The sequence below is a fragment of the Globicephala melas genome, chromosome 13, assembly GCF_963455315.2.
Source record: "Globicephala melas chromosome 13, mGloMel1.2, whole genome shotgun sequence".
In the NCBI taxonomy this organism is placed as follows: domain Eukaryota; kingdom Metazoa; phylum Chordata; class Mammalia; order Artiodactyla; family Delphinidae; genus Globicephala; species Globicephala melas.
In genome coordinates, this window is record NC_083326.1 from 3,705,039 (window position 1) to 3,720,389 (window position 15,351).

The following is a 15,351-nucleotide window of genomic DNA, read 5'->3' on the forward strand; positions in this document are numbered from 1 at the left end:
ATACATAAGCAATCTGATTTCTAAAGAAAAGCTAAATAAATTAAGACTAGAAATTTAAATCAATCTTTTTCTTTGTCAAATTTAAGTAACACAAAATTATTAAAAAATTTTAAAGCTGGGACTTTATATAACTGAAACATTACATATAGGAGTGAAGGCCACTTGAAGGTGCTATAAAATTGTCAAAAATAGCACAGAATTTGGGGAAGCTCTAGTGGGTCAGCTAATGCATATATATGGAATCTTAAAAAGAAAAAGGTACTGAAGAACCTAGTTGCAGGGCAGGAAGAAAGATGTAGACAGAGAATGGACTTGAAGACACAGGGTGGCAGGGGGAAGCTGGGGCGAAGTGAGAGTAGCATCGACATATATACACTACTGAATGCAAAGTAATTAGCTAGTGGGAAGCAGCAGCATAGCACAGGGAGATCAGCTTGATGCTTTGTGATAACTAGAGGGATGGGATAGGGAGGGTGGGAGGGAGGCTCAAGAGGGAGGGGATATGGAGACATATGTATGCATGTGGCTGATTCACTTTGGTGTACAACAGAAAGTAACACAGTATTTATACTGTGAAGCAATTATACTCCAATAAAGATCTATCAAAAAAAAAGTCATGGTAAAGAACAATACAGCTTTGTAAATCCTCCATCTGCTATGATGTATAATATGGGGAAGGGAGAGGAGCTGCTGACGGAAACTGACAATCACATTATTAATATCACCCATCCCAACTATAGTATTAAAACAATCTACACCTTCACTTATAAATAAGAATGGATTAAAAAAAAATCAGGTACATAATCAATACATCAAAGGCATGTTTGAGCTGATGCCATACGAAAAACTATGTGGCCAGTTAGAAAGATACTGCAATTCCAGAAGTCACAGGAGGCCCCAGTTCCTGGCCCTGTACTCCTGTGAAATCATGTAGTCCCTATAATTAAATCCCTTTTTACTTGAGATACTTGATGTGGATCTCTTCCTCACAACGCACTGATAAAAATAACTACTCAGCTAAAAAAAATCAAAACTGGAAATCATCTATTAAAAGAAATAAAAAAGACACATTTTAAAAACCTATAAAATTAGCCAAAGCTTGGGAGACCATCTCCCTAAATGCTTCCATTTTATACAAGATTTAAAATAAATTGAGTAGTCAATTCGAGAAGCAAAAAAGTAACAACAGGGCTTCCCTGGTGGCGCAGTGGTTGAGAGTCTGCCTGCCGATGCAGGGGACACGGGTTCGTGCCCCGTTCCGGGAGGATCCCACGTGCCGCGGAGCGGCTGGGCCCGTGAGCCATGGCCGCTGAGCCATGGCCGCTGAGCCTACGCGTCCGGAGCCTGTGCTCCGCAACGGGAGAGGCCACAACAGTGAGAGGCCCGCATACCGCAAAACAAAACAAACAAAAAAAAAAACTGCCTATGAAAAAAGTAACAACAAACACACACCCTCAAAAAGAGTGAAGAATTAAAGGATAAAAGCAAGAAAACATGACTTAGAAAGCAAAATGCAAGAAGCCTGTAAAGTCAGGCCAAAAAAGGGAAAGAAAATGAATATGGTCCTGAGAATGAGAAAAGAAACATAAAGACCACAAATACTAAGCAAATTTCTTTTAACAAAGAGAACAGCACATGCTGTTATATTCTACTAACTTAAAGATATAGACGTAAGTTATTTCCTAGAAAAATATAAATTACTCAATCTGATTCAAGAAGAAATATATTATCTTTGTCCCCCTCCACTTCCAAAAGTATCTGTCCAGACAAGATAGCTTAGTAAATAAATTCTACTAACTCTTCAAGGAAAAGATGGAATTCTGTTCCTTAAACTGTTCAAAAGCGTAAGAGTCAGAAAATCAAATACAAGATAGAAGACAAACATGGAAAAAATGGTTGAACACAAAACACAAGTTTTTAAAATATGCAAATTATTGTTTTTTCAAACTTCAGCAGGAGAATCCACTCATTCAACCATAAGTTTAGGCAAAAGCCTGACAAAACACCTAGTATACCACCTATTCTTTCTCATTTCCCAAGATAGATGATAATGAGTCTTTTTGTAACACATCAATGTTTCCTATGAGTACAGACACAAAAGCTCTCAAAGTACCCAAATAAAGTTTAATCTACGAAAATAAAAATGGTTTAACATAAATTTAGTAAATTACTTGGTTAAGATGATTTCGGTCCTTATATTCACATACTGAAATACTTATGAATAAAACTTATATAAAATATATGGGATTTCCTCTAAAATCATTTGTGGGGAGTGAGGACATACATGAAAAAAGACCAGAGGTGATAACTGCTGGGTATTGGGTACACGGGGAATTCTCTACCTTTCTAAGTTAGAATGCTTCCATAGTAAAAAGTTTGCTTGAATGGGAAACTGGTTGTGGGGTATATGGCACTGTACTATCTTCCCAACTTTACTATTAATCTGAAAGTATTTTAGATTTAATTAAACAAAATTTGTCAGTTTGTTTAAAGCTAGGATAAAAAGATTGTGGTCTAAATACCATTTCCCACAAAAAGAACCCAGGTTCCTTGAGAAACTGGCAAGTCTGGGGTAGAAAAGGCACAAGATAAGCCTACAACATCCTATCCAGAAAGCAAAGAAATTATCAAAGACTACTGGAATCTTGTCAGAAGGACACAGAAAACAACCCAGTAGCCCAAGACAAGCCAATGTGAGCAGCAAAAAGACTAATAACTGCATCAGAGTCAAACACATCAAATATATTAAATATCATTTGCACATGATACTTAAAAAAACAACTCACTGATCTCCTTTAGAAAATATTGGGAAACCAACTCATTAGTATTCTGAAAATTGATAAAGAATGAAAACAATATAAAAAGATTTACTGGTTCACAAAAAAGCCATATGATTATGTGGATAAATGCTAGAAAAGCATTTGATAATATCCATTCCTGACAAAGCCTCTCAATGAACAGGAATAGAAAGAAACTCTTAATATGATAAAGGATACCTATCAGAAATCAATAACAAATATACTTAAAGATGAAACACTGGATCATAAAGACCTATGAAATACACATTATATTGTGTCATTTAAAAGAATTCCAAAGAACCTAGACAGTAAAAATCTTAAAAGTAACATTAACAATTTACAAATGATAGAACTTTTTATATTGGAAATAAAAGAAAATCCACTGAAAAATCAGACCCAATAATAATCAGTCAACAAAACTTTTTGAATTTTATGTACATCAAATAGGTTTTCAAATGACTTATCAGGGAAAACAGTATTTTTTAAAATGAATCTAGGTAACATAAGGATATGAAATGCAAAGGTATAAATTTAAAAATTTTTCAAGACCTACATTAAAAAAAACTGATAGTACATATTTTAAAAAACCTTGAATAAATTAAGGAATATATTATGTTACTAGGCAAAAGTAGTAAATGCTGAAAAGATGTCAATTCTCCCCAACTTAAGTTATAAATATAATAAAATTCCAGTGAATTTTGACAGATCAAACTTACAACAAAGAATTAAATAAAATACATAATATGACATGTGGTGATGAACACAATGGACAAAAATAAAGATGGAAAAAGAAATGAAGTGAAGACGTAGAGGATTTGCAATTTTAAAGAAAGTAGAGCTCCCTGAGAAGGTAACTGAGTAAGTAACTGAAAAAGTAATAAAGCATCCAAATGGATATCAGAGAAAAAGCATTCCAAGGCACAGGACACAGCAGGTGCAAAAATTCTGAAGAGGAAAGCATACCTAACACATTGAAGGGAAAGTAAAAGCCCATCACTGTTGAACCAGAGTAATCTAAAGGAATGAGTATTCAGACAGCAGAATGATGAGCAAAGAAAATGACAAACCTGGGGAGGGAGATAATTAACTGGATAAAATTATAATATCAAATTTGTGAGGCTAAGAAAAGATAGAACAAAAGTGTTGGGCAAAATGGCATGCATGAAGAGTGGTAAGCAGTTTAAAGTGTTCTACAGGCAAGGAAGGAAAAGAAAGTAATTTTAGATATACATACATATATTAAAGTTTCAAGAGAAAATTCAAGAAAACTTCAAGAGTCTGTGAGAAGGCAAAAAAAAAAGTACTAATTTCACAACTAGTAAAATGGGGAAAACATGAAAAAGAGGGAAGGAAAATGAACAACCCAAAAGACAGCAAGAAAACAGATAGGGAGACAAAACCCAGCAAAAGCAAGATGCTCAAAATGAAGGGGTAGAAATAAATGCAAATATGTCAATAATTCCAACCAAAAAAATGAAATAAACTTCCCAATTAAAATAGCAAGATTAGGGGATATCATTACAGAAACCACAGCATCAAAAAGATAATATGGGAATACTAAGAACAACTCTCCACACATGAATTTGGCAACTTGGTTGAAATGGATCGATTCCTTGAAAAACACAAACCACCAAAACTTACTCAATATGAAACTGATAATTTGAATACCCATCTCTAGCTATTCAGGAAATTTAATTCTTAATCTTAATTTTAAAACTCCAAACAAAAAGAAATTACCACACACCAGATCATTTTATTGGAGAATTCTACCCAACATTTAAATAAGAATTAACACCAATTCTACATAATTTCTTCTGGAAAATAGAATATGAGAGAAGACTTCCAAATTCATTTTATGACGCTAGTATTATCCTATACCAAAACCAAAGACAGTTCAAAAAATAAAACTACAAACCAACATCCTTCACGAATACAGATGCTAAAATACTTAAAGTATTAGCAAATAGAATTCAGCAATATATAAAAAGAATTAACACCAAGACCAAACGAAGCGTCTATTCCAGGGATACAAGGTTGGGTCAATGTTTGAAATCAATGAAGTACACTATATTACCAACTAAAAAAGAAAATCACATGATTATATATACATAATCTTTTATATACACAGCAATGAAGAAAAAAGCATTTGACAAATTCAATGCCCACTCATGATAAAAATTCTCAGAAAAATAGGAATAGAGGAGAACCTCCTGAACTTGACAGAAAGCACCTACAAAAAAATCTAGAGTTAACATACTTAATGGTGAAAGAATGAATACTTCCCCCTAAGATTGGGAATGAGGCAAGGATGTGCTGGAAGTTCTAGCTAGTGGAATAAGACAACAAAAAGAAAAGACATAGGGGTTGAAAAGAAAAAAATAAAACCGCCTGTATTTGCAGATCCCAAGGAATCTGCAAAACAACTACCAGAACGAATAACTGAGTTCAGCAAGGTGGCAGGATACAAAACCAACACACAAGTACCAATCACATCTCTATATACTAAAAAGAACATGTGAAAACAACTTAAAAACACAATACTATTTATAATCACTCCTAGGAAAATGAAAATACATATGTTTAAAAATATAACAAAACATATACAGGACTTGTTTGCTGAAAACTACAAACACAAATGAAAGAAGCCTAAAAAGATCTCAATAAATGGATTCTTTGTGGATTGGAAGACTCAACAAAGTAACAATATCAGTTTTCCCTACATTGATACAGATTTAACACAATTCCTACCGAAATCTCACCAAGACTTTTTATGGATATAGATGAAATTATTCTAAAATTTACATGGAAAGGTAAAGGAACTAGAAGAGTTAATTTTGAAAAAGCATAGAGAGAGAGGAATCTGTCTGTCCTATTTCACAACTTAGCTCAGTAATTAAGACTGTATGTAGTATTAGTAGAGGGATAGACATAAAGGTCAGTGGAACACAACAGAGAACCCAGAAATAGACCTACACAAATACACCCAAATAGTTTTTGGTGAAGGTGCAAAAGTAACTTAATGAAGGAAAGACAGCCTTTCAACAAATGGTGCTGGAGCAACTGCGCATCCATAGACCAAAAAACGAATTTCCACCTAAGTCTCACATTTTATATAAAAAATAACTCCAAATGGATCACACGCTTAAATGTTAGAATAAAGCTGTAAAACTTAGGGGAAAAAACACAGAAGAAAATATTCAAGATCTAGGGCTAAGCATAGAGTTTGTATACTTGACACTCAGAGCAAGATTCACAAAAGGCATAACAATAATATACTGAACTTCACCAAAATTAAAAACTTGTGTCCTTGCAAGACCCTGCTAAAAGGATGAAAAGACAATCCAACAAAGGACTAGTATCTAGAATATATTTAGAACTCTCAAAACTCAACAGGAAAAAAACAATCCAATTAGAAAAAAGGACAAAAGACATGAAGCGACATTTCATCAATGGGGATACACAGATGAAAAATAAGCAAAGGAAAATATGTTCAGTATCATTAGCCATTAGGGGAGTGCAAATTAAAACCTTACTAAGTTATCACTAGGTACATACCAGAATGGCTAAAATCAAAAACAGTGGTAACACCAAATGCTGGCAAGGATGCAGAAAAACTGGATCACTCCATACATTGCTGGTAGGGATGTAAAATGGTACAGCCACTCTGGAAAACAGTTTGGCAAGTTCTTAAAAAACTATATGCACAATAATCATACAACCCAGCAACTGCACTCCTGGCATTTATCCCAGAGAAATGAAAACTTATGTCAAAAAAAAAAAAAACCCTATGCACAAATCTTCATAGCACTTTTATTCATAATAGCCAAAAACTGTAAACAACTCAGATGTCTTTCAACAGGTATATGGTTAAACAAATCCATACCATGGACTACTACTCGCAGTAAAAAAGGATGACCTACCAATACATTTAACAACATGGATGAATTTCTAGAGAATTATGCTGAGTGCAAAAAACTGAACCCAAAAGGTGACAAACTGTATGAGCCCATTTATATAACATTCTTAAAATGACAAAATCATAGAAATGAAGAACAAATGAGTGGGTCCCAGAGATTAAGGGGATGGAAAGGAAATGGGTGTGGCTATAAAAATAATAATATGAGGGATCCTTGTGGTGATGGAAATGGTCTGTATATTGTGTCAGTATCAACACCCTGGTTGTGATATTGTACTACAGTTTTGCAAGACATCACCAATGGGGGAAACTGGGTAAAGAGTACACAGATGTCTCTGTATTACTTCTTAAAACTGTCAGTGAATTGACAATTATTTTAATAAAAAGTTTAATTTAAAATTACAAAGACCAACACTATTACAGCAGATTAATTTTTTAATTCAATAGCATGACATTCACAAGAGATTAAAATAAAAGAACACAAAAATGTAGGGGAAGGGGGAATTTTAAAAATCAGGCAAAACTAGCTGACCAAAAATAATAATAATAATAATAGGTATGTTAATATCAAACAGTAATATGTAATACAAAAAGCATTACTAGACATAAGGAGTCACTACACAGAGTAAAAGTTTCAATTCAACAGCAATATATGATAAATTTTCATGTACTAATAATTTTAAAATGTATTTTAAAAATTGAAAGAAACTACAAGGAAACTGAAAAAATAATTCTAGTAAAAGACTAACATACACCTGCTCTCTAAAAAAACAAAGATATAAGATTTGAACAGCAGAATTAACAAGCCTAACTACTGGACATATATAAAACTTTGCACCAACAAATAGAAAATACACATTCTCTTCAAATACAAAAAACTGACCACAGTCACAACAGATTTCAAAGGACTGTATCATACAGATCATGCTGCCTAACCACAACACAATTACAAATCAATAACCAAATTAACTAAAGGATCACCCATATGTTTGGAAACAAAACTTTTAAGTAACTCATAAATTAAAGAATTCATCCCTTGTGTGATGCAGGGAAAGCAAATACATAGAAATTCATGATCATTTAAGCCTGTCAAAGTGTTAAAAGTTAATAAGCAAGGTGTCCAACTTAAGAAATTAAAAAAGGAATAGAAATAAACCCAAAGTAAGTATAAAAGAAAGAAAGAAAGCAGAAATTAAGTAGGGGGAGGATACATTAAAGAGCATAAAAAGGACAAAAATTTGATTCTTTGAAAAGCTTTTTAAAATTGGCACTTTTAGCTTTTAAAACTCATCAAGAAAAGGGGAGCATTTAAAAAAAAAGATAAGGACAGTAACTACAAAATAAGAGACTAACAATTTAATGCCATAAATTCAAGAACGTGAATGAAATGGACAACTTTCTATAAAAGTATAACCTACCAAAACCAGTTTGAAAATTGAAAATATGAGCAATCATATAACCAAAGCAATTGAATCAGTGATTAAGATGTGTCCCACAAAGAAAACAGTAACAATTCTACAAGTGAGTTCTACCAAACACTCAAGAAACAAATTATTCTAATCTTACATAAACTCTTCCAGAAGAAAGAGGAAAAGTATATATATCTTTTAAATTATAGGTCAATATTACTCATTATTAGAAACAAAAATCCTACATTAACTATATTCAAACTGAGTCCAATAATGGAGAAAAGGGACAGACCAGGGCTGACTTTATACTTGGAACACAAGGTTGGTTTAAATATTAGAAAATCAATCAATGTATTTCATCATGTTAACAGGTTACAGAAGAAAAACATATGATCCTTTCAAAAGATGCAGAAAAAGCTTTTGATAAACTTCAACATCCATTCTTTTTCTTTTTAATTAAAAAGTTAATAATAGAAAGGAACACCCTTAACCTGAAAAGATTATCTACAATAAACCTACAGCAAGCAGCATACTTAACTGTGAAACTCTGATAGCATTCCCTTTAAAATCAGGAACAAGATCAGGATGCCCCCATCACCGCTTCTATTCAACATTGTACTGGAGATCCTAGCCAGCACATTAAGACAAGAAAAAGAAAGAAAAAAAAAGCATAAGAATTGGAAAGGAGGAAACAAAGAGGTCATTATTCACAGATAGATCTGTCCACACAGAAAATCCTAAAGAATTCTATACACAATTTATCACAATTAGAAGGATAGCAAGATTGTTATACGAAGTCAAATTGTACTTCTATACACCAGCAAGGTAGAAAATATAATTTTAAAAGATACCATTAATGATTTGATACAAAAATAAGGTACCTAGAAATAAATCTAACAAAATACTTGCAAAAGTTTATCTGAAGAAAATTATAAAACTTTATTGAAAGAGACTGTAAAAGACCTAGATAAATGGATACTACAATGTTCATGGTTAAGAAACTTAATAACAAAATGCTAGTAGTTCCCTTCAAACTGGTTTACAAATTCAATGCATTTCCCATCAAAATCCCTACAGGTTGCATGTGTGTATCTATATAACTTTAAAAAACGATACTAAAATTTTATGGAGGAGCAAACCAGCAAGAAATTCCTTGAAGAAGTACAAGGCAGGAGGACCTGGCCTACTTCTGTGTCCCTCAATGACTGACTAGACGGTTTCACACCAACCCTCCCTATGAAAACTTTAAAAACTGAACATAATATAAAAAACATCTGTTTGAAGACAAGAAGCACTACAAAAGGCAGCAAGAACCTGGGAGGCCAAGACCATGGAAAGAAGGGAAGCCTAGAAAATGGAGTCTAATATTTGATGCCTCTTTTCCCCTGGAGATAACTGCCAATGGAAAAAGGGCAATTGATAAGTTAAGAAATCCAGCAGAACTTTGAATAGACTTATAGGGCTGGGAAAACCAGAAGATATTTGCAAAATATAACCTGCAAGTCCTGGTATCTGGGATATATAATAAACTCCTACAAATCAGTATGAAAAAGACCAAATATAAAAATGGACAAAAGACTTGGCAAACCACCTCACAAAAGACATCCAAATGGCCAGTAAGTATATTAAAAGGGGCTTAACATCATTTCTCATTAGGGGAATTCAAATTAAGACCACTAAACATCCACCAAAATGTCTAAAATTAAAAAGGTGGACGAGAAAGGACAAGGAAAAACTAGAACTCTATTATTTTGCTATTGGAAGGGAATGAACAAAAAACTACAATTACATACAACAATAAGGATGAATCTCGCAAACAAAATTGAGAGGAAGAGGTGAGACACAAAAAATATACACGTAATATAGTTCCATTTATATAAGGTTCAAAAAATAGGCAAAACTAGTCTAAGATGTTAAAGTCTGGCCAGTAGGTATCTTTAAGAAGGAAGAGGTTAGTCACTGGGAGAGGACTCAAGGGAACTCTCTAGGGTGCCAGTAATGTTCTATTTCCTGACCTGCATATGGTTATATTGAGAAAATTCATTTAGCTGTACTCTCATGATCTGTGTACTTTCTTTCTATACATATGTATGCCCTATAACAATAGAAGTTTGTTTTTACAGAAGCTGTACAAAGTTACAGTAATTAAAACAATGTGATGGTGCGGTTACACTAAGAGACTAGAGTCCAGAAAGTATAGATAGATCCAATTGTATAACAAAATCAGTAAGAAATAAATTTTTTTTTAAAAAACCTAGTACAAACATGGGCAAAAGAAATGAATAGAATCCCAGAAGGGGTAAGAACAGGTTAATCAGCACAGTAAAAGATGCTCAAACTCATTAGTAAAAGGAAAAAATTGAAAACTAAAAGGTGATATTTCATACTCACTGGCAAAAACTTTTAAAGCCTGATAAAAGTAAGTATTAGCAAGAAAGCTAAGGAAACCTCTGTATTCCTGGAGGGAGCAAATACTGATACAATCCTCTTTGGAAAATAATCTGGCATTATCCAGTACTGTTGAAGATGCGAATATCCTTAAGTCCCAGCAATGCAATGCTACTCCTAGAGTTTCTACAGTGAAACATACTGTATTAAATATTCACATTAAATGAGATCAATAAAGACTACAAATAACACCATATCAATGCAGATTAAGTTTGTTCACAAAGTTTATTTTGCATTTCAGAGCCTTTTGGATTTCAGAAGTGTAGATAAGGAAAAAAAAGGAAACTACACAAATTTCCAATTAGAATGGATAAATTGGTATTTATACAATGGAAACTCAAAAACAATGATAAACCAAAACACCCCAAATACATACAGCTTTTATTCAATTTGTATAAAATTTAAAAACACACAAAAACAAAAAATTTGTATATATAAAATGTGTGATTTATATATATATAATTTTATATATCTATGTAATGTGGATGTGATCAGGGAAGGGCACCCTGCTGACCTAATGAACTATTTCTTAACTTGGGTGGTGAGCACATGCATGTTTATTTACCTACATCTTGCCTGTTATAAACAACCTTTTGTACCTATTAAATAATTTAAATATTTAAAATTTTCAAATTAGCATGATATACCCAAATACATAAACCACTATTAACCATTACGAATTCTGAGAAATGACTCAAGAGAACTTTTTTTTTCAAGAGAACTTTTTGAAGGAATTAGTATCCTAAGAGAGTTCAAGGACAGGTTGCTATTTTTAAAAAAAGGGAAGAAATAAAAGAGGATAAAACTCTTATAAATCAAAAACATAATTACTAAAATAAATTCTATGGAAGAGTTCTAAGTCAAGGAAACATTCCAGAATGTAAACAAATAAAATGTAAATCTTGGAAATCCGATATTCACCCGTCAAGAGTCTCAGAGAAAATAGGAAAAAAATTAACAAAAAAATAGAAGATAATTTCCCAGACCTGAAGAGGCTTACATCCGAAAAGGTCCCACCAGAAGGAATGAAAAAGGCCCACAACTAGACACATTTCACAACACCAAAGATAAGATCACCATAAAGACTGTAAACAAGGTTACCACAAAAGATAACAATCAGATTTACAATGGATCTCTATCAGCAATATTGAGTGTTTTAAATTCCCAAAGCAAAGCTTTCAACATTCAAAAGGAAAAACTGTATTACCAATTTATAATTCTGTATCTAAACTTTCAATCAGGAACAAATGCAAGCCATTTTCAAACATTCAAGAAATTAGAAAGTCTATCACCAGCATGTCCTTTCTAAAACAACTACTCAAGAGGGGTGTAGGGGGAGGAAAAGACTGGGAGTTTGGGATTAGCAGATACCAACTAGTATATATAGGATGGATAAACAAGGTCCTACTGCATAACTCAGGGAACTATACTCAATATCCTGTGACAAACCAGAATGGAAAAGAACATGAAAAAGAATATATACGTGTAACTGAGTCACTTTGCTGTATAGCAGAAGTTAACACAACCTTGTAAATCAACTATACTTCAATAAAATTTTTAAAAAAAAACTACTCAAGATGACATTCCAGTAAAATCAAAAAGAAGTCTAAAAAAGAGAAAGACAAAAAAAAAAAAAAAAAAAAAAAGAGAAAGACATGAGATCCAAATAACACACCTAACCCAGGAGTGCAATGTAATCTCAGGATGACAGATGTATAGCAAGATCCAGAAAGCAAGCTGCCCGAATTACAAAAAAAGGTTGAGAGCTCCAGAAAGCCCATCTTCAAGAAAAGTTCAATGGCTACAAGATGAAAACACATTGTACTGGGTTGCCAAAAACTGCCTTCAGGTTTTAAGTAAAAATAAGACACATTTTTCATTTTCACCAGCACTTTATTTTTTTTTTAAATAAATAATTTATTTATTTTTGCCTGCGTTGGGTCTTCGTTGCCACACGCCGGCTTCCTCCAGTTGCGGCGGGGGCGGGGGGGGGGCTACTCTTAGTTGCAGTGCGTGGGCTCTAGGCACGCGGGCTTCAGTAGATGTGGCACCAGGGCTCAGCAGTTGTGGCTCACAGGCTCTAGAGCTCAGGCTCAGCAGTTGTGGCGCACGGGGCTTAGCTGTTCTGTGGCATGTGGGATCATCCCAGACCAGGGCTCGAACCCATGTCCCCTGCCTTGGCAGGCGGATTCTTAACCACTGTGTTACCAGGGAAGTCTCACCAAGCACTTTATTAAACAACGTATTCACCCTTTTGTTCCACTACCTTCTGCCATTCTTCAGGCAACTTCATAATTCCATCTTCCCAAAAACTTTTTATCTTTTTAAGCAAAGAACTGTTCCAGATGCCTTTTACAGTCTTCCAGGGAATTGAAATTTTTTCCGTTAAGAGAATTTTGTAAAGACCTAAATAAATGGAAATCGGAAGGTGCAATGTCTGGTGAATACGGCGGATGAATCAGAACTTCCCAGCCATGCTGTTAACAGTTTTTTTGCCTGGTCATCAAAGAAACACGCGGTCTTGGGTTATCCTGATGGAAGATTATGCGTTTTCTGTGGACTGATTCTGGATGCTTTTGGTGGAGTGCTGCTTTCAGTTGGTCTAACTGGGAGCAGTACTTGTTGGAATTAATCATTTGGTTTTCCAGAAGGAGCTCATAATAGAGGACTCCCTTCCAATCTCACCGTATACACATCACCTTCTCTGGATGAAGACCGGCCTTTGGTGTGGTTGGTGGTGGTTCATCTCCCTTGCCCCACAATCTCTTCCATTCCACATTATTGTACAGTATCCACTTTTCATCGCCCGTCACAATTTGTTTTAAAAACGGAACGTTTTCATTATGTTTAAGTGGAGAACTGCATGCAGAAATACGGTCAAGAAGGTTTTTGTCACTTAACTTATGTGGAACACAAACATCCAAGTGATTAACATAATCAAGCTGGTGCAAATGATTTTCAGTGCTTGATTTGGATATTTTAAGTATGTCGGTTATCTCTCGCATGGTATAATATTGACTGTTCTCTATTAATGTCCCGATTTGATCTCTATCAACTTCAACTGGTCTACCCGACCGTGAAGCATTGTCCAGTGAGAAATCTCCAGCATGAAACTTCGCAAACCACTTTTGACATGTCCGATCAGTCACAGCACCTCCTCCATACACTGCACAAATCTTTTTTTGTTTCAGTTGCGTTTTTACCTTTCTTGAAATAATAAAGCATAATATGGCGAAAATGTTGCTTTTTTTCTTCCATCTTCAATATTAAAATGGCTACACAAAAATTCACCAATTTTGATGAGTCTTTTTTTAAATGCACGCTGATATGACAGCTGTCATATACAAGCTAACAAAATTGTTTCCAATGAAGTTAAAGATAACTAAGTGCTACCAGAGCCATCTTATGGAAAAAAAGGAAAGAACCTTTTGGTGAACCCAATATTAAAGTTTAAAAGTGATTTCCATGAGCTCTCCACAATCATGCAGGGCTTTATTATATTTCTCTTTTAAGGAGCCGAGGTTTAACAACACAGAAGTTCCTCAACAGCTCCACACTACTTGGCTCTATAGTAACTAATACTTATATCAGCACACATATTACAAAGGCTGGTTATTAGTATTCAATTTCTAGAATCTTCCTGTAGAAGCACAGAGAAGTTTAGAAGAGTTATAAACCACAATATAAATGCTATAAATCTTGACAACGTAGTATCAATAGAAAATTAAGGCTAGAATGGGGAAGAAAGGTGGAGGCTGGGAGAAACAAAGGGAAAAAGATGGGTGCTAAATCCTCTTTAAGACTGGGAACTAAAGAGATAGTGTCTAAAACTGATAGGTCAAGAAAGAGAAATTTAACTGTTACAAAAAGATTAAAATAATCAACAGCAGAATTAGGAACAAAAATGTAACTGGTAGAAATCAAAGTGCTAGGGCAGGTGGAAAATGAAATGACCTAAATTTCTTATCTACTAGGGAGTCAAGCAACAGATACTGTTTATAGAGTTGAAAGAAAAATCAATATATAGAAAGACATGCTTTATTTTTGAGTTTTGGAATTAACCTAAAAAAAAAAGAAAAAAGAAAAACTAAGGGAAAAAAGTCCCCACTAAAGGCAGTTATATAAAGATTTAAGAAAGAACTTTTACTTTTCTTTCTGGATTTTTCTGCATTTTCATTCAAAGAAAAAAAGAATGAAAGAAAGAAAAAGATGAAGAAAAGAATAAGAAATTTTAAATATATTATTAAAGCCATTCCCAGATTGGGGGAAAAAGGTCAAATAATTTGTCTAAGGTCATACAGTTGAAAACCATGCATCTCCAATGCTAATATCAAAAAAAAAAACCCAAAAAAAAAAAAAAAACCCAAAGAACAAACAAAAAAACATACCTTCTGTGGCATAATCTAGATCTGCTTTTTTACTGACTTGTATGAATAACCAAATGGAGAACTCCGAATGTCTGTTAAGTTTATATTGTTCTCTGCAAAGTCACAAAAACAAAATCTTATTCGTTTCACACCATTTTTCCAAAAAGTCTAGGGAAATGACCATGTTACTAGTGGGTTCAAAATGAAGTCAGAGGATAGTTTGGACTATGATACCAATTGATTCCACATCACTTTTACTTCAACTTCAATTCAACTGTGAATTTCTTAAATTCAGATTCCTGAATAAAAACAGACTAGCTGTCAAGACAAGTCAATGGGGAAAGAACTGTCTTTTCAACAAATAGTTCTGTGAAAACTGGATATCCACATGCAAAGGAAGCTGTATCTCTACT

At 33.9% G+C, this 15,351-nt stretch overlaps 1 protein-coding gene across 9 annotated transcripts in view; it reads right to left on the reverse strand.

Moving 5' to 3' along the window:
• PIAS2 (protein inhibitor of activated STAT 2) overlaps window positions 1-15,351 on the reverse strand; it is a 92,627-nt gene that overhangs the window by 71,660 nt on the left and 5,616 nt on the right. The window contains exons 2-3 of one of the 9 annotated variants that reach the window (XM_060311170.2): window positions 8,662-8,750; window positions 6,354-6,462 (exon numbers count right to left, since the gene is read on the reverse strand). The exons of 6 other annotated variants lie outside the window; for them this stretch is intronic. The gene's annotated coding sequence lies outside the window, so the exon portion shown is untranslated. Of the gene's footprint in view, window positions 1-6,353; window positions 6,463-8,656; window positions 8,751-15,351 lie in introns of all 9 variants that reach the window. 2 more of the 9 variants (XM_060311171.2, XM_030867854.3) reach the window with 2 other exon arrangements.